Source organism: Mauremys mutica, chromosome 10 (genome assembly GCF_020497125.1).
Source record: "Mauremys mutica isolate MM-2020 ecotype Southern chromosome 10, ASM2049712v1, whole genome shotgun sequence".
NCBI classification, from domain to species: domain Eukaryota; kingdom Metazoa; phylum Chordata; order Testudines; family Geoemydidae; genus Mauremys; species Mauremys mutica.
The window spans coordinates 24317199-24338923 of record NC_059081.1 but is presented as its reverse complement, the minus strand read 5'-3'; the positions used below and the strand labels follow the sequence as shown (position 1 = coordinate 24338923).

Below are 21725 nucleotides of genomic sequence, written 5' to 3'. Positions count from 1 at the left end.
AGAAGGAGGGAGGAGAGGGGAAATGGCCTTAAAACAAATGTATCGCAAAGAATGTTTCAGAAAAAGAAAAGAAAAACCTAGAGCAGCATGTTAAAAATGAACATTTCCAATACAATTTGTCACCCATGCATAAATCTTGCTGACATTTTCAGTCACTTTAATAGCCTGCCCATTTTATAAATCAGTATGAACTTGCACAGTTGCAAAAAGTGTGTATTTTGAACATCTCATTTGCATACTTTACCAAAAGCCAATGAGGCAGTGGAAGCAACACTGGTGATCATAATAAGTGTTTGGAAAAAGGCAGAAAGATCACTAATGGTTTGCCTTTAGGGATTTCTGTACTCCATAGGGGACGAAAATGAGAAATATTTTTCAAACAGCAGGGGTAAAGGTTTTAAAACTAGAAACACATGCAGTGATAAAGATGTTAGTGCCACAGGGCGCATAGCAGGAAAAATTTACAATGTAAAAACTGTAATTTCAGCATTAGGAAGTAATAATCGTGTTTCATCATTGTTATTAAAGCATGACCCTTAAAGTCTCATAAATTAGATATAAGTTTCAAGAGATGTGTATTAATCTTCAATGGAAAATTATTAGGAAAGTTTAAAATCATGTGAAGATCAGGTTTGCAATGAAAGACAGCATCTTCTGAAGTAGACCTGTTTTTGGAAGAAGCCTATAACATTTGGAACCGACAAATAAACTTTTATTTACTGATGTTCAATGCAATACATAGTATATGTGGACCAGAACTTTTCTACAGAACAAATAATTAGTAGATATGCAAGAAATGAACACTGGCAGATTTTAATGAATTTAGGAATGACAGAAAGTACTATACATAGACATATGCAACAGTTTATATTTGATCAAAGTCTTTCAATTATGTTTGAACCAAATGCATCTAAATGATTAGTGGAATATATTAGGTTTGCTGGAAAAGTACAAAATTATACCTTAAAATATTGCAATCATGTTGTTTGGGAAACTTACATAAAATTAGCTATCTATGGAGTAACAGCTTAGTAATTACAAATTTAAATGTAATTTTGGTCTTACCTGTAAAATGTGTTCCTCCACCTATTTTTTTTCTTTTCTCAGGACCATTCAGTGGAGGGGGAAGGAGATGTAAAGATGTACATCTAACAAACTGATGGGTACATCTAACAAACTGATGGAGGATGTACCCATTTTCCACTCTGATTTGAATTGTATAGAATTCTGATATTCCATGGTGGTTCTTTGAATAGTATCCCTAAGGGTCCTCCACTTTAGGATATGCTCACTGCCATGCAATCTTGACTAGATATTTTTGTCAATGAAAGTGGATCCGCGCCTGCACCCCAGACACCTTTGTATTCTGGTATGACCTCTGGTACTCGGATCTGCCACCACTACAGTTCCTTCTTAACCATCTACAGTTTGCAACAGAGTATCATGGTGCCCATTAGCTAGCTATGTAGCTTGCTGCTTTTCTCACTTAATTTTTCATTTTTCTTTTCTTTTTGTTATTTAGCACAGTTTGTGCTTTGGGTTTTTTTTTCTCTCTTCCATTCTTCATTTGCCTGATCTTGGTCTTTGTTTTTATCTTGGGCCTTGATCTGTGGCCTGAAGTACAGATTATACCCAAGACCCTGGGCTTCAAACCCTGCCAGACCTTCCATAGGACCTTCTTCCTGCAGCGATGGACATACAAGCTGTCTCTGTTACCTGGGAGAGACTCATTTTCCATCCATGTGTAAGATCTGCTCAGGATTGAAAAGCAGATCCAAGAAACGGAGGGAGGACAGACTAAAACCAATCCTGATGGAGTACTCTTTGAAACCTGCGGAGTCCGAGTCAATTTGTAATTTGAATCCTGTTGCTCAGAGAGCCTCTGTCACTGTCTCTGCTGTGATGGAAAGCAAAGACCCTGGGGGCCCTTCAGAAACATCTAGACCCTCAAAGAAGAGAAGACTCCATTCTCCAGAAAGGAATAAAAGAGGGAAAGTTATTCCATTGGCCTGGGTCTTAGGAGACCTTCTGTCCCAAAACCATGTCACTGGCTAAGAAGACCACAGCATGTACTGAGAATCCATAAGGTAAACAACCTAAAGTAGCACTGGCATCAGCACCAGGCTCAGTGCCTTCAAAACACAAGGCTTCTTGAGCCAGGCTGAAATAACAATCTTCTGTAGCCAGACATAAAGGGCACATCATTTGCACTTTGTTACCTTCTCCATGTAACCTGACCTGACTCCCTGGTACTGTCCAGGCTCTTATTCCATGATGACCTTTGAATCCTGGAAGAGCCTGAATCACCATTACTGAGAGGTACCAAGAGACACTTTCCCCTGGTGCAAACTCACCTCCTGGAGCCTGCATACCAGCCGATCCTACTATTTTCAATGGTGACTTCTCCCCCAGTACTGACACAGTCACCAGTCCCACAAAGCACCAGTACTGATGCAAATACAGAACCATCTCTGGGCCCTGGTATTGAGTTGATTATCAACATTACCTGCCCCTCTGACAGATATTGGGGATGACACCTCGTCCAGTTCTGAAGTATCTATACAAGGTTCCTCCGCCTTCCAGCCTTCCTCCTTGGATGTATGCCCTGAGGAGGAAATTCCAAGCAAGAGATACACCTGGCCACTCTGGGAAGGATAAATGTGAGGCTTTGCCTACTTCTCTTATGCCCGACAACAATGGGATTATTTGAACAAATGGGCCCTGATGGAGAATGAGTTCTACGGGGTCCCATCTTGTAAGAGGCCACATCAAGAGCAACAACCGCCATTGCTGGGTACTGCTCCATAAGAAGATCTTACAGAGGAGCAAGAGGTAGCTGAGGAAGAAGAAACACCACCTTCCCACAAATCTTCCTCTTCAACAAATGGGTCTCTCATGCCTCCCATGCTGTCTTACACCAGCAATTCCAAGGACTTGCAAGATGTTATGAAATGAATAGCAGAGACATTACAAATGTCATTGGACAGAACACAGTTCCTTGTTGGGCTGACAAAAATACTATACCCTACCCAGAGGCTTGGAGTATTTTTAATCCCACCCCACACACAACTCCCGGGTTGTCAAGGTCATTAAAGGACACAACAGGCAACCCTGGGCCTCCTCAATGCCATCTGACAAGGAGCTGAAAAGATTGGACCTTCTAGGCCACAAGAGCTTCTTCTCAGCCTCTTTGCAGTTCAGAGTAGCCAATTACCAAGTGCTGATAGAAAAATTCAATTTTACAAACTACTCAAAGTTTGTATCTCTTATTAAACATATGCCTCCGGATGAGAGGAAACAATTTCAAGCTCTCATAACAGAAGGCCAGACAATTGCCAAGTTGTGTCTCTAGGCCTCATGTAATGCTGCCGATACAGCCACACATTCCATGGCTACAGCTGTAGTGAAGCACTGAGCTTCTTTGGTGGAGTCGTCTTGCCTTCTCTGGGAGGTACAAAATATTGTTGAAGACCTTCTCTTCAAGGGGTCCAAGTTGTTTAGCGATGCCACAGATGGGTCTCTTCATTCTCTTAAAGACTCCTGGGCAACACTATATGATCTCTGGGTACCTATAAACCTGCAATAAAGAGAAATACAATAGATTGCAGATGGCTCAATGGTCTCACCCAGTCCAGTACCAGCCCATAAAACTGCCTGACCCCCCTTTCCCCAGAAGAAGCTCAGGTTCACTAAGAAAGGTCCACCCTCTACAGCAACCTCCTTAAAACAACTGTTTTGACCCTTGGGTTGAGAGTCATGAACTGTCTCCACTCCAGATCCTATACTGCATCTATGTCCCCTCCATCCTTATGAGGATAGTCTCTCCCATTTCATAGTTTCCTGGGAGCTCACCATCACTGACAGATGGATCTTGGAGATCATTTCTACAGGCTATTCCAAACACATCAGCTCCTTTCAGCCCCTCCATTTCTCTTCCCCATCCCCTCTTCAGGGTCCCTTCTGATGAGGATCTCCTGAGGCAGAAGGCATAATACTTCCTTATATAGAAGGGATCAAATCTGTTCCTCTGGACTTCATTGGGAAAGGGTTATTCCTAGTACCTCCTGATCCTGAAGGAAAAATGGGGGATGGAAACCAGTTTTGGACCTCAGGTTTTTGAGAGTGAACAAAGGTGTTCAGCCATTTAGAACAGTAACTCTAACAGTGATGATTTCTTCTCTGGACTGGGAGATTGGTTTATCTCCCTCAACCTTCAGGATGCTTACTTTCATATTGTCATGTGCCCCTCACACAGATGTTTTCTTTGTTTCATGAGAGGTAGGGACTACTACCAATAACATGTTCTACCTTCAGCCTCACCAACCCCTTAAGTGTCTTTACCAAAATCTTCTTGGCCATCGCATCCTATCTTTGCCAGATGGGAACAATCTTATTTCCCTGCCTGGATGATTGGCTCCTGAAAGGCTGCTCATTTCTCAAGGTACAGACAGCAACCAGCAAGACCCTATCTCTCTTCAATTCACTAAAAAAGTTTATCCTCATAGCCACTCAACTCTCAAACTTCATTGGGGCCCCTCTGGATTCCACCACCACTAGAGTATTCCTGCGCAACGACAGATTTACCACAATGTCCAACCTCATTTCAACAATACAACAGAGCCCACAAACCACAGATCGGGCTTATCTGAAACTCCTTGGTCATATGGCAGCTTGTATATTTGTAATACTCTTAGCAAGAATACACTCTGTTGGCTACCCTCCCAACAAGCACAGTGCATCCTAGCGGGTATTCATACTTTGGAGGGTCCTTGATTTTCTAAATTGGTGTGTGTGAGGGTTCCATCCTTGCAGCCTTCTGTCATGAAGCTCATCATTACAGACACCTCCCTCATACGCTGTTGTGCAAATTTGCAAAACTTCACAGCTTAGGGCAAATAGACCCCTGAGGAAGTGATTTTCCATATCAACATATTAGAGCTCAGAGTGATTCACTATGGTTTCCAGTATTTCCTACCTCACATCTGGGGCCACACGGTTAGAATAATGCTGAACAACAGAGCAGCAATGTATTATGTCAGTCATGAAGGAGGAGCAGGATCCCAGACCTGATATACCAAATCTTTGAAACCATGAAACTAGAGCATATCCTACTGCATACAGATCTCAGTGATTTAGCTACCAGGACTACAGGATGCAGTAGCAGTCTCCCTTAGCAAGAATTTGTGCATTGAATGTGAGTGGGAGCTGAACAATGAGATATTCTGAGAAGTAAGTCTTACCTATGGTCATCCAGAGAGAGATCTCTTTGAAGCATCATCCATTGCGAAGTGCAGATGATTCTGCTTGAGGGAAGGTCATGGCCACAACTCATTAGGAGATGCCCTAGTCATTCCTTGGCTTTGTGTATTGCTATAGGCTTATCCCCCATGCCTTTAATTTTCAACATCCTAAACACATTGAAACAGGAGAAATTAGTAACCATCCTTAGACCACTGCTGTGGCTGAAACAGGTGTGGTTCCCAGAGCTGGTTTGCATGTCTCTACAACTTGCTCTCTACCTTCCTAATGAATCTCCTTACCCAGGAGTTGGGATCCATCCAACCTCTTGGCACGTCACCTCAGGGGATGCCTAAAAGATGACGCCCTGTAAAAGACCAAAACGATACTGCTTAATAGTAGAAAACCCCCAACAAGGAAAACTTACCTGCAGAAATTGAAATGTTTCCGCACTTGATGCAGCCAGTTCCTTTTGAGTCTGGTTTGACGTACATTCTCAATTTAAAAACCACAGGCTTATCACTGAGCTCTAAGTTTCACCTAGCTGCTATCACAGTTTTTCACCCCCCCACTGAGGGGGTTTCAGTCTCTCCCCCCGCCCCTCCAACCACAGTGAAGTTCAACCACTTCCGTCCAGTCAAGATTCCAATTCTATCATGGAACCTCAACTTAGTTCTCAATGAGCTGAGGAAAACCCCATTTGTAGTTAGGGGGGAACTGTTCCCTCCTTCATTTGTCCCTTAAGACTTTGTTCCTCTTACCCATCACCTCAGCCAGGAGGGCAGAGGAGTCTTGGAGCTGACCCACTGTACAAGTTGTTCTATTGCAATAAGGTGACACTACATCCACATGATCAATTCCTACTTAAAATTTCTTCAGAATTCCACATGAATCAGGAAATTCATCAACTGCTGTTTTATCCCAAGCATCACTGTTTGAGAGAAGAAATGATCCTCCATAGACTAGATGTAAAAAGAACTCTTGTCCTTTTACCTTGACAGGACTAGGCCCTTTAGGCCTTCCCTTAAGCTTTTCATCTCAATTGTCTAGCAGATTAAAGGACATCCAATTTCTGTCCAAAGAGAGTCCAAATGGAGTGCAGGATGCATCTTAATCTGTTATGAAGCCTCAGGGGTTCACCCCCACTGAGTGTGATTGCCCATTCCACCAGGGCTCAATCTACCTCTATAGCCCTACTGAAAAACATATCTATCTCACTGCTTGTCTACACTGCCTTGCAGTTCAGACTACAGGGGTGTAAATAGCATTGCACATCAAAGTGCTGCACTTTAACTGCCCCTTGCAGATGCTATAAGTGCAGCCTAAAAGATTCCTAGTTCACATTTAATGTAGTCCTCTGCAAACAGGACTACTTTAGTACAAACTATGAATCTTTCCTAGTACATATGGGGGTGTTACAGTGCAGCACTTTTGGTGCATGCTGCTATTCACACACACATAGTCTGAACTGCTGGGAAGCACAGACTTAGCCTCAGAAATCTGCAGGGCAGCCACCTTGTCTTTGGTACACATGCTTTTCCAGCACTATGTGCTTGTGCCTGCTTCCAGAGCTGAGGTGGCTTTTGGTGACACTGTGCTATGATCTGAACTGAATCTGCCTCCTTGGCACCCACCTCTATATTGACATACTGCTCAGGAATCTCCTGACATGGAGCACCTATAAGAACTCTACTCATAGATTCATAAATTTCAAGTCCAGAAGGGGCTATTGTGATCATCTAGTCTGACCTCCTGTATAACACAGACCATAGAATGTCCCCCAAATAATTCCTAGAGCATCTCTAGGTTTAGATTTAAAAATTCTCAGTGATGGAGAATCCACCATGTTCCAGTGGTTAAGGAGGAGAGGTTACTTGTATAGTAACTGCAGTTCTTTGAGATGTGTGTCCCTGTTGGTGCCCTACCACCCGCCCTTCTTCCCTTTTGGATCAGAGTCTTACACTGGATTTTTGTTCTTGAGAAGGAACTTGGGGGGGTGGGAATAGGTTCCCCCTTATATACCATCAAATCAGAACATCAGAACAGGCACAGGCCCTCAGACACTGCTGATGAAAATATCCAATCAAGAGAGCACAGCCTTGTGTGCATCCTGATGTGGAGTACCCATAGGAACACACATTGAGAACTCCAGTTAGTATACCAGGTAAGTAACTTCTTATTTAGAGAGGCAAAGAGATCTCCTTCAGGTCACCCTTTTAGTGAGGAAACTGAGGGGAAGAATGTCCTGCTGAAGAACACTTTTGCCAGGACTGTCACTTTGACTGTTTGAGCAGTCAGCCTTCAAGGCAAGAATTGAGTTTTTCATTCTGAGATTCTTCTCCTCTTATTCAAAGAGAACACTGGTCTCTCTGGCTAGTTCTACTCCTGGTAATTGAAGCAAAAAAACTGAAATGTTGTTGGATTGAATGAAAAGTAGTGGCTTAGAAAGTATCCTTGAACCTAATCAAAGATTTTTCTGAGTTTAAGAAGGCGAGGTAATTTGCTCCTCAATCCAAGATTGGTGTCTGTGGTAATGAGAGTCCACTGGGGCTCTTCCCAGGGCATGCCTTTCAAAGAGTTATATGGCAGAACACCAAAAGAGGACATGTTTGACTGCCAAACTGAGAAGAATGAGCAGACATCTGAAGATTGAAAAGATACTTGAAACTTATCTGATACATGGTCCCACTGAGTCAAGAGAGCCCATAGTAGAAGACAAATGCTTCCAGGCCCCGGATGCCAGTGAGATTATGACTACCACTTACTGACCATGTTAACTAGACAAGTGCATCTCTTCTGACCTCTTTACTAAACTGATGGTTTTTACCGTTGTTTCTCCTACAAAGAGAAGACTGACCTGTTGGTTTCTGGAGTCAAAAAGAATTTTGACAAGCTTTGAAGGCTGCACTGACTATTCCTGTTCCTTGGAGCTCTGGAGTTGTAGGTTATTTGAAAAACAGACTGTAAGCTGGTGGTCGGGGCTCAACCCTCCAGCTGGCGGGAGGGGAGCCACACCGACTCGCTCCTTGTCCCCTCTAACTGGTGGGCGGCAAGAAGTCAGGGTTAGCACCGTCTCAGGAGTCAGGCCCTCTGGGTCAGGGGGCTGAACAACAATCAGTCTCAGCGCCTTCAGGCCCCCTAGGTCAGGGGGGCTGAACAACAATCAGTCTCATGAAGGTTCACCGGTTCAGACCCTCAGGCAGGGGCTGAACACAAGGCACACAGTCAATTAGTGTAAGCCCAGGCCCTCAGTCAGGGCGGGGCAGCGTAATAACAGTTCTACGCTCAGATTCTCACAGCGATCAGTCTCATGCAGGTCCACAGGTTCAGACCCTCAGGCAGGGGCTGAACACCAGGCACACAGTTAATTAGTGTAAGCCCAGGCCCTCAGTCAGGGCGGGGCAGCGTAATAACAGTTCTACGCTCAGATTCTCACAGCGATCAGTCTCATGCAGGTCCACAGGTTCAGACCCTCAGGCAGGGGCTGAACACAAGGCACACAGTTAATTAGTGTAAGCCCAGGCCCTCAGTCAGGGCGGGGCAACAGCAGTTCAATAGAAGCCCCAGCCCTCTGGAGCAGGGGGCTGGGCAACAGCAGTTCAATAGAAGCCCAGGCCCTCTGGAGCAGGGGGCTGGGCAACAGCAGTTCAATAGAAGCCCAGGCCCTCTGGAGCAGGGGGCTGGGCAACAGCAGTTCCGTTTAAGGCTCAGGTCCTTGCCTCAGGAGCTGAGCAACTACAAAGTCAGTAAGCCCAGACCCTTTGGTCAGGGCGGGACAACCACCATAGTCCCCAGGGCTCAGGTCCTGGTGTCAGGAGCTGAGCAATGACAACAACTCAGCTTAGTGCAGGCGTCTCGGTCTGCGCTGGGGTGAGGGGGAGACTGCCACCCGTGAGTGGGGTGGCAGGGGGGACACAGGCCCACCCACTCCACTGTGTCCCAGCCCGGGGCCCTATTAGCGGCTAGCACTGCCGCTGGTCAGTGGGGTCCTGACCGCAACACACCGACATGGGCACCTCGGTGCCTACAGCCTGACAGGGGTCGGCTATCCCCGGGCTACATTCCATATCCCCCTCTATGGGTACCTGCTCCTCGGTCACCATGGGTTCGGGCCAGTCCACCGGCATGGGGTCTGCAGGACCAGGGCTTGGGGGCAAGTCAGGCAACTCCTGCTGGCAGTCCGGCCAGGCTGGCTCCGGTGGTTCCTCCGGATAACAGCAGGGCAGAAGCGGCGGCGGCAGCTCCTCCTCGTACCGGGCACAGGGAAGTCCTAGCGGTGGCTCCGGGTTCCGATCCCGGGGAAGTTCCGCGGGTTCCTCGTCGTACCGGGCGCGGGGCAATGGGGGCCAGTCCTGATTGCCGCCTCGGGTCCTGGAGGGTTCCCAGTCTGGAGCTCCCGCCGGCACGTCTGCTCGCGGCAGTGGCTGGCTCCTGACTGAGCTTTGGCGTCCTCCTTTTCTACTTCCTGACCCGCCCCTTGACTTCCGGGGGGCGGGAACAGGAAGTGGTGACTCAGCCCACTCGGGCGTCTGGGAGGGAGCGCCCTCTGCTGGGCAGGAGGGGAGCCACACCGACTCACTACACAGACCTAAACTAGGATCTGTTGGGGAACGAGAGGGACAACAAAATACAACAGTCCCTGAATCATTAGTGAAAGGATGGATAATTCTTTGTGATCAGGGGGAGTTCATGGAGCTCTAGTGGCACTTTTGAAGGGTGTTGCAGTGACATGTGGCTTGGTCTGGAATCCCCATTCTCAGGCCTTGAGCTGCAGATCCCTTCTGTCCATAAAGGTGAGGGGTTGAATGAGAGATAAAATGACCAGATCAAGGCTGCATTTTCTATAAAGTCCGAGAGCAATCGTATATCACTGCAAGTCATGCTGGAGTTTGTGCTGCCACAGTTTTGCTAGTATTGTTATTTGAACTAGGTAGATCAAAATTTGTTTGAATATGTCTACACATGCTTAGTCACACCTCTAATTGTGGTGTAGACATACCCTTTAGGAGGGATTACTTCTTTACTGAAGATGTAACTATTGGGTCTATATCGTGCATAGTCCAACAGCCAATGAAGCCCTTTTTGTCAGTCTATGAAGCTTATGTATAGCCTCAGGTGAGGCAGGTATAGCTTCCCAGGACTCTGGGATTAACTCTTCACTATATAAATGAATGGGGAAAAATACATTAGGATTTTCTCTGTATTAAGTGTGTTTTTTTTTTAAGGGGACCTTGCTTGTCTGGATCAGACATGGTTAGGATAGATGACGCTGCCTCTAGTAAAGCTTCAAAGTCCTCTGAGAGAAACTGCTTACCATACTCTTAAGCATGGGACTCTAGGACTTTGTCAATCCCTTGAGGCCCAGGGTCCCAATTTGGGGAGTGCTCCCCTTCTCAGCAAAGAAAATCAATAGAACAGTTACTGGAATGGTTTCAATGGGATGACAGGACTTCTTAGTGGGAAGAATGGAAATCCCAGACTTTTTTTTTTTCTTCTTCCAATCTTAGAACATTTTCTTCATGTGCTGAAAGATTTAGAGAAATAGATCTGGCCTGATTGAAAGGGGAGGCCTGAGAAAATATAGTGGAATAAGGAGAGTAATGTGGTGGAGGTGAACCTGCTGCCTTTCATAGCATTATTTCAACATTGTTCTTCAGACATCTGTTTCTTTTTTTTTTCAACCATTAAATATTTAACTAAGTAGAAATGTATTAACTTCCACTGGCTGTTATAGTAATAAACCAATGGCCAAATTCTGCTCTGTTATATTGTTGTAAATTAAGTTTTTGATTGAAAAAGATGGTTCTAGTCTTTGAGCAGACAGTGTGCATAATATTTAAGTTTAAAACCTTTTGGGTTTCCAATTTAAGAAACCTTAAATTTTTGGGATGTTGCTTCTGAGGTGATCAGTGGTCTGCTTTAGTGACATCCAGAATAGAATTGTGCAAGCAAATTATTTTCCACAAACATTTATATAGATTCACATTTGAATTTTCTGATTTTTGAGAGGCTGATGACATGAATATCACTTTAAGAGCTTTTATTATTAATAATCATATTGTGGTAGCACCTAAGAGCCCCAGTCATGGACCATTCTGCTAGGCACTGAACAAACACTGGACAAAAAGATGGTCTGTGCCCCCCCAAAAGCTTGCAATCTAAGTATAAAGCAAGAGTCTATGAATGAATATGAACAGATAGATGGGGGAGCATAGGGAAACCATGACACAGTATTTGTCACCATGATAAGAGGTGGTTTCAGCACACCAGTTGCCTTCTTAAAGGTTTCTAGTCTACTACACGAGTGTACATGTGGAATTCTTCCACTATGTAAATGAGATCAGAAGTTAACTCAGCTGGGCAAGTCAAGAGTTGAAGATGCTATATTCTGTTACAGAGATTGCCAAACATCTCTGTTTGTGTGGATGGGGGACAAAAATGGAATCCTGCAGAGAAGGTCAGAATGTGAAGCAGGAGCTTGCAACTGCAAGAACACATGAGATGCTGCTTAGCCTCAGAACTAAAGACTATTTTCACATTTTCTAAACATATACTGTAGCAATTAGACAAATCATGTCTTGAAAAAGATTTGCATACATAGCATCTGACTTCTACATCAGCACACAACTTCTTCATCAGCTTTCTAAATCATTATAATACGAACCCCAATGTATTTATAAAACCCTTCAGAGATTGCCACAGAGTAATTTTCAGTCTTTTTCTCTGATCCACAAAGGAGAACTTAATAACTCTAGTTTAAACTCTTTGATTACATTCACTCAGATGCTAATTTGATACAATTTAGCATGTTCTTTTGTTTGGTCACATCCATTCAATACATTTACAGTACGTGTAGCCTATATTTAGTACTGGCTGTCAACTTTAGATTCAGTCTAACAGGTGCACTTCATCAAAACCAAGCTCCTAACTAACCTTTTTTTTTTTTTTTATCAGCCACTAACATTGTTAACTGTTCAGGCAGATGGAGTAGGGAAGAGAGAATTTTACAATATCCCACTTGGGATGAGATTAGTTTACCCTGTCTTTAAAGTCTGTTCTGTCTCTCTAGCACATCTGTTTTAATATCATAGTGCATTTTAGAATGTTGTTAAATAGAAAATCCTTCCTCTTCCATGTAATGATTATTCATATCAAGAAGACTATTACACCATATCCTGCAAACGAATAGATTACTACAGATCACTCTCATTATACACACACATCTTTGTAAAAGGAGCAGATTTGGACACAGCTACAACAGAGGGGTTGTGAGCGCCGCACAAACGGTATCTATAGAAAACACAAGAATGTCTTGTCTCACTAATTATCTTAGAGCCTGAGAGCCTGTTATGGACCAGAACTGTCAGGCTCTGGTTCTAGGTGTTCAGGCCTCGTGGTTGTAGAACAAGTTCCCAGGATCGAAGCCAGATATAGACTCAGGAGGCAGCAGGAGGGTTCCTACCCAAGTGGTGCTCTGGCACAGACTAACTTGAGAGTGAAATACCTGTGCCTAGAGTCTCATGACCTGGGCCCTTCCCAGGAATAGGCTGCTGCAGCATGCCTGAGGGATGAATCACTGCAGACTCTGCTGGTGGTTTGAGTTATTGTAGCTGAGTTTGCCTGACAAGGAGTCTGTTGTGCTAAGCACTGTACAATAATCTTTATTTCTGTCTCCATATCAGGAATTAAATATATTCAAATATTTATAAACTGCTACATCAGCTGAGTTCTGGTGGTGAGGAGGAGGATGTTGATCACACTTTAATGGCTTCCCTGTGTTTTGTCATTGGAGCACATGAAACACTGCCCCACATTATCCCATTTCTATAAAACGTTCACATCTGTAAAATTGAACAGCAGTGTTTCCATCTTCCAGATGAAGGATGCAGGTGGGATCAGCTGCCCCAGTGGCCCAGAACATGTAATACATATTCCAGTGGGGGGCTCCATAGCAGCACTACGCACTTCAGAGTAAGATTCTCCGGTTTTAGGAAGTAGCCACAGAGGAAGAGGAAGGGCACTTTCAAAATGCCCTTCATTAATAAATACTTCTACAGTTAAGGAGCATTACACTATTGAAACTAAAATTTTGGCCTAACCCAACCACTGATAGACATGTAAGGGGATATACATGTGTTAAAAGATTATAATGCATTAATTATAAACATGGGAGGTGTTGGCCAGACAAGAAGGTGGCACACATTTTCCCTGAAATATTTAGAAATGAGAGGAAAGTGTAAAGACTAAATACATGAGATCAGGTTGCCAAATAGCTGTGCAGCATCAGGCACTAGTAGTATTTGTTCAACAACATTTTCAAATATAGGTGGCTAAAATTAGGCACCTAAATTCATAATAAGGTAGCTACTCATAATTTTTTCCTGCTGCTCCTAGAGTTTCTGAACATACTCATCAGAAGTTAGGATACTTAGTTATAGTTGTGTTTCTCAGTATGGATTTAGGTGCTCAATTTTAGTCACCCGAGTTTGAAAAAAAATCAGACAAAATGTTTAAGTTTAGTACAAGATATGCTTGTAAAAATGTGCCCTTTTCTATTGTGCGAGCCATCGCTCAAATTTGTAAATGCAAACATGCACATTCCTGACACATTCCTTTGAAAATCTGGTTCTAACAGTATAATTGACTTTGACAAGAAAACTTGGAAGGTTGGTTCTTGAATAGTTTCCCATGTGCATGAAGTATGCAGGTTGGGTTTTTTCACCTTTTAAATATACATGTAGCTAATTCAAAGAAAATATTTTCACTATTCATTATTTGACTTTCTAGATTTCATAATTTTTAAGGCCAAAAGGGAACTGTGATAAATGATGGGGGAGGGTCCCTTTCATGGACAGCCAGTTAGCTATAAAATTCCTCTTAGTAGCTGTTCTGTACTTGCTTTACCTGTAAAGGGTTAACAAGCCCATAGGTAAAAGGAAAGGAGTGGGCACCTGACCAAAAGAGCCAATGGGAGGGCTAGAACATTTTAAAATGGGGAAAAAACTTCCCTTTGTCTGTGTGGTGTTGTTCTCAGGGAAACAGGGGAACGGGGAGCAGTTGTGCTGTGAGAAGCTTTAAGCCAGGTATGAAAAAACATCAGATTATACCTAAAGATTGCTTATCTGAACCCCAGAAATGTAAGTAAATTAGGGAATCTCTAGGGAGATGTGATTAGGGTTATTTCTTTTATTTTTTATTGGCTTGTGAACTCCTCTTTGTTAACCCCAGGTGCTTTTGTTTTGCTTGTAACCTTTAAGCTGAACCTCAAGAGAGCTATCTCGATGCTTAAATTTTGTAAGTGAGTTTTTTAAATCTAGCAAAAGCCTAAATTCCAGATGTATTTTCTTTCTTTTTGTTTTTAATAAAATGTACCTTTTTTTAAGAACAGGATTGGATTTTTCGTGTCCTAAGAGGTTTGTGTATATGTTGTTTAATTACCTGGTGTCAACAGCTGATTTTCTTTGTTTTCTTTCTCATCTCTTCCCTGGAGGGGGGGAAAGGGCATGAGGTTACCCCACCGGAAGGAATTCCAAAGTATGCCTTTCTGGTTTAAAAGGTTTTTTTTGCATTTGAGTGGTGGCAGCATCTACCCCTCCAAGGTCAGAGAAAAGCTGTAACCTTAGGAGTTTAATACAAGCCTGGAGTGGCCAGTATTAATTTTTAGAATCCTTGTGGGCCCCCACCTTCTGCACTCGAAGTGCCAGAGTGGGGAATCAGCCCTGTCAGGAACCTTTATGATCATCTAGTCTGTTGTGTAACACAAGCCATAGAAGTTCACCCAGTGATTTCTGCATGAAGCCCATAACTTCTGGTTGATCTACACCATATCTTTTAGAAAGACATTCAGTCTTTATTTAAAGAAATCAATTGATGGAAGATCCACCACATCCTTAAGTTGTTCCAATGGTTGTTTACTCTCACTTTGTGTGCTTTATTTCTTATCACTGGATCTTTTCATGACTTTTTCTGCTAGATTAAATCTCTTTCTCAAGTAGATAGTAATCAAGCAACCTCTCTTAATCTTTCCTTGGATAAACTAAATATTTAGCTTCTTAAGTCTCTCTCACTGTAATGCATGTTTTCCAGACCTGCAATCATTCTTGTTGACTTAAAAAATAAAACCACCTCCTCCCCCACCACCCTTTCCAATTTCTCAATATTCTTTTTGAAGTGTGGACAGCAGAGGTTTGGGTGGTGTCAGTCCTTTTATGGCATCTCAAGAAAATAATGGCATATGTACTAGAATCATCTTCTGTGTTCTCTCCCGGAGCCCCCCTATTCTTTAGTGTTTATTTTTAAGACTGCTGTACTATGGAGCAATTGACAATGTTCTTATTCTTTTTCCATGAAAAAAATTTTTTTTAGGGAGGATTGTCATGATTACACTTAACATACGGTGATTGAGAGTCTCTTTGCCATAGCCATACACTAAGAATGTATTGCTACTAGTGATTGAAGATATATAAGATTTGACGCATCCCAAGAGGTAAAATAAGGTGAATAAGCATGAGTTGTTATTGCGACTAGACAAGTGGTGAATTGAGAGCTCTGCTTATTATGTAATTTGATTGAGATATGATTGCATTGACGGTTCTTTCTCTCACCCATGTCCTCCTCCCTTTCTTTATCTCATGAACCTCTTGTGCATTGTCATAACCTAGCTTCTGATTCTGCACTTGATAGCATGTGGGTGGACTTCTGTGCCTGCTCAAGGCCCTGTTGACTTTGATGGGATACTGCATGGGTCCATCTGCACAGACAATTTCAGGATCAGAGCCCTAGTTTGTGAGCTCTTTGAGGCAGGGACTGTAGTTTTACTCTCTCTATATAATGGCTACCTCAATAGCATCCTTGATTGGGGCCTCTAGGTGCTACTGTAATATAAATAATTTTGGATCCAACGTTACTGAAGAGGTGTACTTATGGTATTCAACATTACATCTGCTAGTAAGTGTTTGTCAGATCAGTGAGCCCTTTGTATGTAACTATAATTTTGTTTTTGTTGGTTTTGGAAGGAGATCCTCCACCATACATGCTTAGTTATCAGTGGTTACCTGCATGACACCTTGTATGTTAACCGTAACCAACCTGGTGTCCAATATTGACTATAAAGCTAACAGAGAAATGGTTACTTCTAACTGTATGGTGTGATTAAGTTTTTACCCCACACAAGGCTTTAGGGGTAAATTAGGCCAATTAAACTATATGCTACACCTGGAAGAAAGCCATGGTGTGCTAAGGCCTAATTGCTGATGAAGTCCTGTTGTGGGAGGAGCTGGGTCAGGTTTATACAGATAGATAATTGGCAGCAGAAAGGAGCAGCAGAGGAAATAGCTTGCAGTCATTCTTTGGGAGAAAGCGGGAGGGTGTATTTTGGGGCTACAATGCCAAGTAATCTGTGGTTACACCCTGGGAGGAGGGAGTTTATGCTGGTAAACCCAGAGATGGGGATCCAGAAGACAGAACTGATAAGTAGGAAGGAGTCCAGGGAAAGAGCAACATGGCCTGGGAGAAAGCATGCCACCATTGCTAGAGATAGGGTCTCTGGATTGGAATTTGGAGTAGTGGGTGGGCCTGGGTTCCCCTGCCAGCCAGAGAAGGAGTGGCATGGTCATGACAATGAAAGACTGCCATTTTTGTATGGAGGGACTTTGATACCCTGAAAGGGGGACTATATTGACTTGGCTAGATGTCTGAATCATGAAGCAGGAGCACCCTGACTCCCAGAGAAAGAGAGAAATCATGGGGCAGAGAACGAACAGAAGGGGGCATCAGACCTGTAACTAGCTAATCCCCAGAGCAGCCTGAAGGAGGTGCACCAGTGCAGAGTGGAGCCCAGGACAATGGGGGAATATTCAATTGTATATAAATCTGCAATATTTTTTCCTTTGCACGATTCACTTATCTCCAAAACAGTGGACACATAATATTGCTGCTGTGAATATAAATGCTGTATCTCTTTCAAATATCACCACACTTTACAAGGAAAAGAGACATGTAGATTTTCAAGGAGGTAAAGATAAAAAGGCAGTTTGGTGTATGATCTTGGGCAAGTCAGTTTTCTAGTGTTTACCTACCTACCATGGGTAATGTGAGAATTAATTCATATATGTAGAGGTTTGGATATCTTAGTGCTGGGTAAGTCCAGAATATGAGCATTTTCATCCATTTTGTCCAATCGGGGTGGGCAGGGGAATGGAGATTGAAGTGAACAAGTTCACTGTGTAAACATGTGTTATGTATATCATATTGCTACAGTTTTTGACCCATTAAGTGTTTAAGGCCAGAAGTTATTTCTGGGAGTGCATCCTTCTGCTGGCAATGGAATGGGGTGGAGATGATCACTTAAGAAGGCAATGGAGCCAATCAGCTGAGTGGTGCACTTTGATTCAGTGTCCTGCACTGCATATTTGGTGAAGCTCATTTGCCCATGCTAAAAGGCAGCTCTCAGAACTACAAAAAGCATAACAATCATTTGACACAGTAGAGCTAAGTAATAGCTCAATCCCAGTTCAGTATGTATTGCTTTTGGTATAGTCACAGTGATAAAATTTAGTCTGTAACTCTTCTCTGTTATGTCTGGACTGTCACTTTAAGTGCTAGAAACGAACTACAAAGAGTTGGATTTTGGAGTTCAGCAAATGCAAAAAAGATAAAGGTGAGAACATTTGTGAAACTGCAGTTACACAAATTGCAACAATGATGTCAATATAGTGAGATAGGGCTGTTATCCAGGTTTAACAGTGTTGACTGCCCTATGAGAAGAGAATAGGAGTGCATTCTTTGGCATTCAAAAGACCGATGAGCATTTAGAAAGAAAAGTGACCATGGGGTTGTCATTTGTGTAGGCATTTGGTATGCATGGGTCTGGACGTAGGACCCTGCAAACAGCGGACACATTAAAAAGTGTCCACCACACAGCAGAGTGGGCTGCACAAACTGAGAGCAGCTGTGAAAGTTGGCATATTGTGATACTAAGGGCTGGCTACCCTCACAGATGAGGCTGGCACAAGACTACAGGAATGAGTATGGGATAATACTAACAAGGCTGAATTAATCTGCATATATTACAAAGAAAGAACAAAATACTTGCATAATAACAAATCTGTAAAGTAGGTCCAAGGGAACACCTTTCCTTTACTGGGGAATGAGAAGGCAGCTGCAAACATTTTTGGCAAAAAATACATCTGCATACATGAATCACTACCAACCACTCCTCTGTTGGTCTGAGTACAGCTTAAGTGTTGCATAATATATTGTCAAAACTTACTCTGGGCAGGGTTATGGCACACCTTTACAGTCCACTTCATGAACCTGGAGGAGATAAAAGTAAGCCTCGCATCTAAAAAAATATGGTATGATGAAAATATTGTAGAGGGCCTATATGTAAATGTCCCCAGGCCTTAGAGAGGGGTAGGGGAAGGCTGAATATTATTTTTTTAAATGTTGCTATGTGATAAATACTGTCTCTCTTTTCTGCCAACTACCACTTGATATTGTGCCCACTAATAGACAAGTAACATACATATTTTAAGTATGTTTAAAATGTACATTAAATACATTCCCATTAATATCTTTGTATATGTTGGGCATGCTCAGTCAGCCACTTGCTCATTATGCTATTGAGTTCCTGCTTTGGGGTGATGGAAGTGGATAGAGAAAGCTCAAGTCAAAAGAAAGAGAAAGAGAAGGGAAGAAGTATCTGGCCATCAGCACTGGTTTTCTTTGTTTGGGTTTTTTTGTGGGTGGGGGTTATATCTAAAAGATTTGTTGTGACTTCTTTTTCTATAAGCCCCAAACTTTGTATACTGCATCTCTTTGGGGAACCACAACTGGACCATTATGAGAATTGTTTTGTTAATCGTGTTTTAGGTTTGGACAAGCAATGTAGAATGCCTCTAGAAAATCAGAGAACTCATCCTCAGCTGTGCATTTAGGGAAGGACATTTCTGTAGGTGATGCCTTTAGAGAAAGTATCTTATAACACAAGAAGACAAACCACTGATCTGGAGTTGATATGGTCTCTGTACTTCACTTATATGCAAGAAATTTATTTGATCCCAGATCCAAGAATTTAACCAAACAGGCAGATAATTACATGGCAATCAAGTGAAGAAACTGGAAAAAAAATAATCAAGATCTCTGTTGCAGAAAACAAGAATATAAATTACAGAACAAATGACTAATGCTGAAAGCAATATACTAAATAAAGGACTATGTCATGCAAAAATCTAGTATTAATACAACATTAAGGGAAATGATCATGCAATCAAAAGTAAGGAAATGCAGAGTAAAGACAGAAAACTCAACATTAATGCTGACCTATGTGCTTAATCTTTTAAAACTGATTTCTCATTATATCATTAGAAATTATTTACCAATTAATAAAATCACAATATAAAATAAACTGGAACCCCATATGCAGTAAGACAGAGAGCATAGTATGCAGTATCTTTAGGTTTGGTTTTCTTAAAAAAAAAATAGGCCAGGTTTTTAAATAAATCTTTTTTAATACATTCCTTTGGTAAGCCTGATTTCTCATGCTTAAGGCAATCCCTGAAAATTTTGAGTGCTTGAATTCTCAAAACTAGCACTGCATTAACACTGATTCTTTGCACATAATTTCTTAATTTTTTTAGAGAGAAATTGTAATAATTACCAAAGGGACTTGTAAGTTCAATTATTTGTTTGTTCAGGTATTGAATAATACTCAGCTATCGTTACTTAATACTTATATTTGCAAGTTATGTATTAAAAGTGTAGTGGGAAATTTTCAAAATGTTATGCTAGAACTTAGAATTTCACAAATATTTAAATATCACCTAAGTACTTGGCATGAGCTAATTATAGCAATAATACTATCTACTGTATTTATAAGAAGAAATATTCTAGTATTGTCTTAATCTAGCAGTACTCACTACTGTCCTAGGGAAGCCATCATTATGTTTATCATATCCTCATTTAGTAGAATATACGGTAATTATATTTTACATTTATAGAGCAACTTTATCTATCCCCCATTCCCACTTATTAGATTATTATACAGGTTGCACCACTGACCTTTAGCAGTCTCTATGGTCGAGATTGGCACCCATCTAGCACATAAGACTGTAAATAATAGGTGAGGAAGGAAAAATTTCTACATGATAATGGGATAAACTCCTAGTCTTGCAAAATTAATCTCAAATATCTATACTGATCAGGGAGGGATTTATTTATAAAGTCCTTGTCTTAAAAATGTACACACAACAGGACATTGATGGAACTTGGTTTATCTACTGTGAGAATGAAGACCAGAGACGACAACACTGGGACTGGAACCTATGTACCTGGGGAAACTAAATATTTCAGCATGACAGTTTGGGTCACTAAGACATCTTCTCTGATAGAGTTTAAAAAGCTTCATTTCTATGGAGTAGAGCTCCCACTATAATAAATGCAATAAAGAAGGACCAAATGCAGGCATCCTGAGTCGTTCCTACTCAGGCACATTACCTATTAGCTACAGTAGTTCTGGACTGCACCCACAGTTATACTGGTTACAGTGGCAGTCTTAATGAATACTTTTTATTCATATATTTCTCAGATGCTGCATTAGAGGCATGTGAAAAATAATTGCACATTACAAAATGTGATTTATGCACCTACTTAAAAATACTGACTAAACATAAGCAGGATACAGATGATTAAAAGAGAAATATAACTTTTTTTCTTGTAGCTTCTTCTCTTGACCCTCACTTTGGCCCATGCAATGCCAGATATGGAGCTATACAGTAGGCATGAAAGTTACATCTAGAAAATGTGTGGAGGATTTAATGAACAGAAAATCTACTAAAAAAGATGTCTTTGGTAAGTAGCTCTTTTCTTCCCTCCCTCCCCCCATATAAATTCTGTGGACACATAATATTGAATCAGAGCATTAAACATGAGTATGTGAATGTTTGGAATATAGTAGTTCACAAAGCGCATTGCAGAAAATTTAAAAAACAAATGAAGGTACATTAAGATAATTGCAATAGTCTAATTAGACTTTCTCCTAAAAATGGCTTGTCTACTAGTTGTTTAATAGATGAAGGATTTTAAAGGGGTTATAGAGAAACAGTTACAGTAATCAGAGAAGAAAAAGTGCTGAAGGTATCACGAAGGCTCATAATTAAACTGAAGCTTACGGCTCAATTAAATTTGAGCATCATTATGCATAAAACATCAGTGGGCATCAGGAGTCCAATAAAAAGAGATGCTATCAATGTTAACAGCCAAAAGGTAAGACATAATATAGATTGGACCAAGTCTTCCAGATAAAGTCAAGGAAAATTGTCAATAAATTTGAAGTACAATCCGAACAGTCTCTAATAAGCTGATTAATACGTGTCTGACATTGCAGATATAGCCATTGCATGACATTACATTGAGCACAGGTTTATGCAAAACACAATGAATTAATTTTGGGGAAAAATATACGTGGTTGATTTATCTGGTACAAACAA

The 21725-nt window shown here is 41.8% G+C and overlaps 1 long non-coding RNA gene across 1 annotated transcript in view; it reads left to right on the top strand.

Annotated features, from left to right (window-relative positions):
• LOC123378216 overlaps positions 1-21085 on the top strand; it is a 43655-nt gene extending 22570 nt beyond the window's left edge. Inside the window, exon 3 of the long non-coding RNA XR_006582514.1 lies at positions 20957-21085. This is a non-coding gene — a long non-coding RNA (uncharacterized LOC123378216). The remainder of the gene's footprint in view (positions 1-20956) is intronic.
• Positions 21086-21725: the final 640 nt, after the last annotated feature.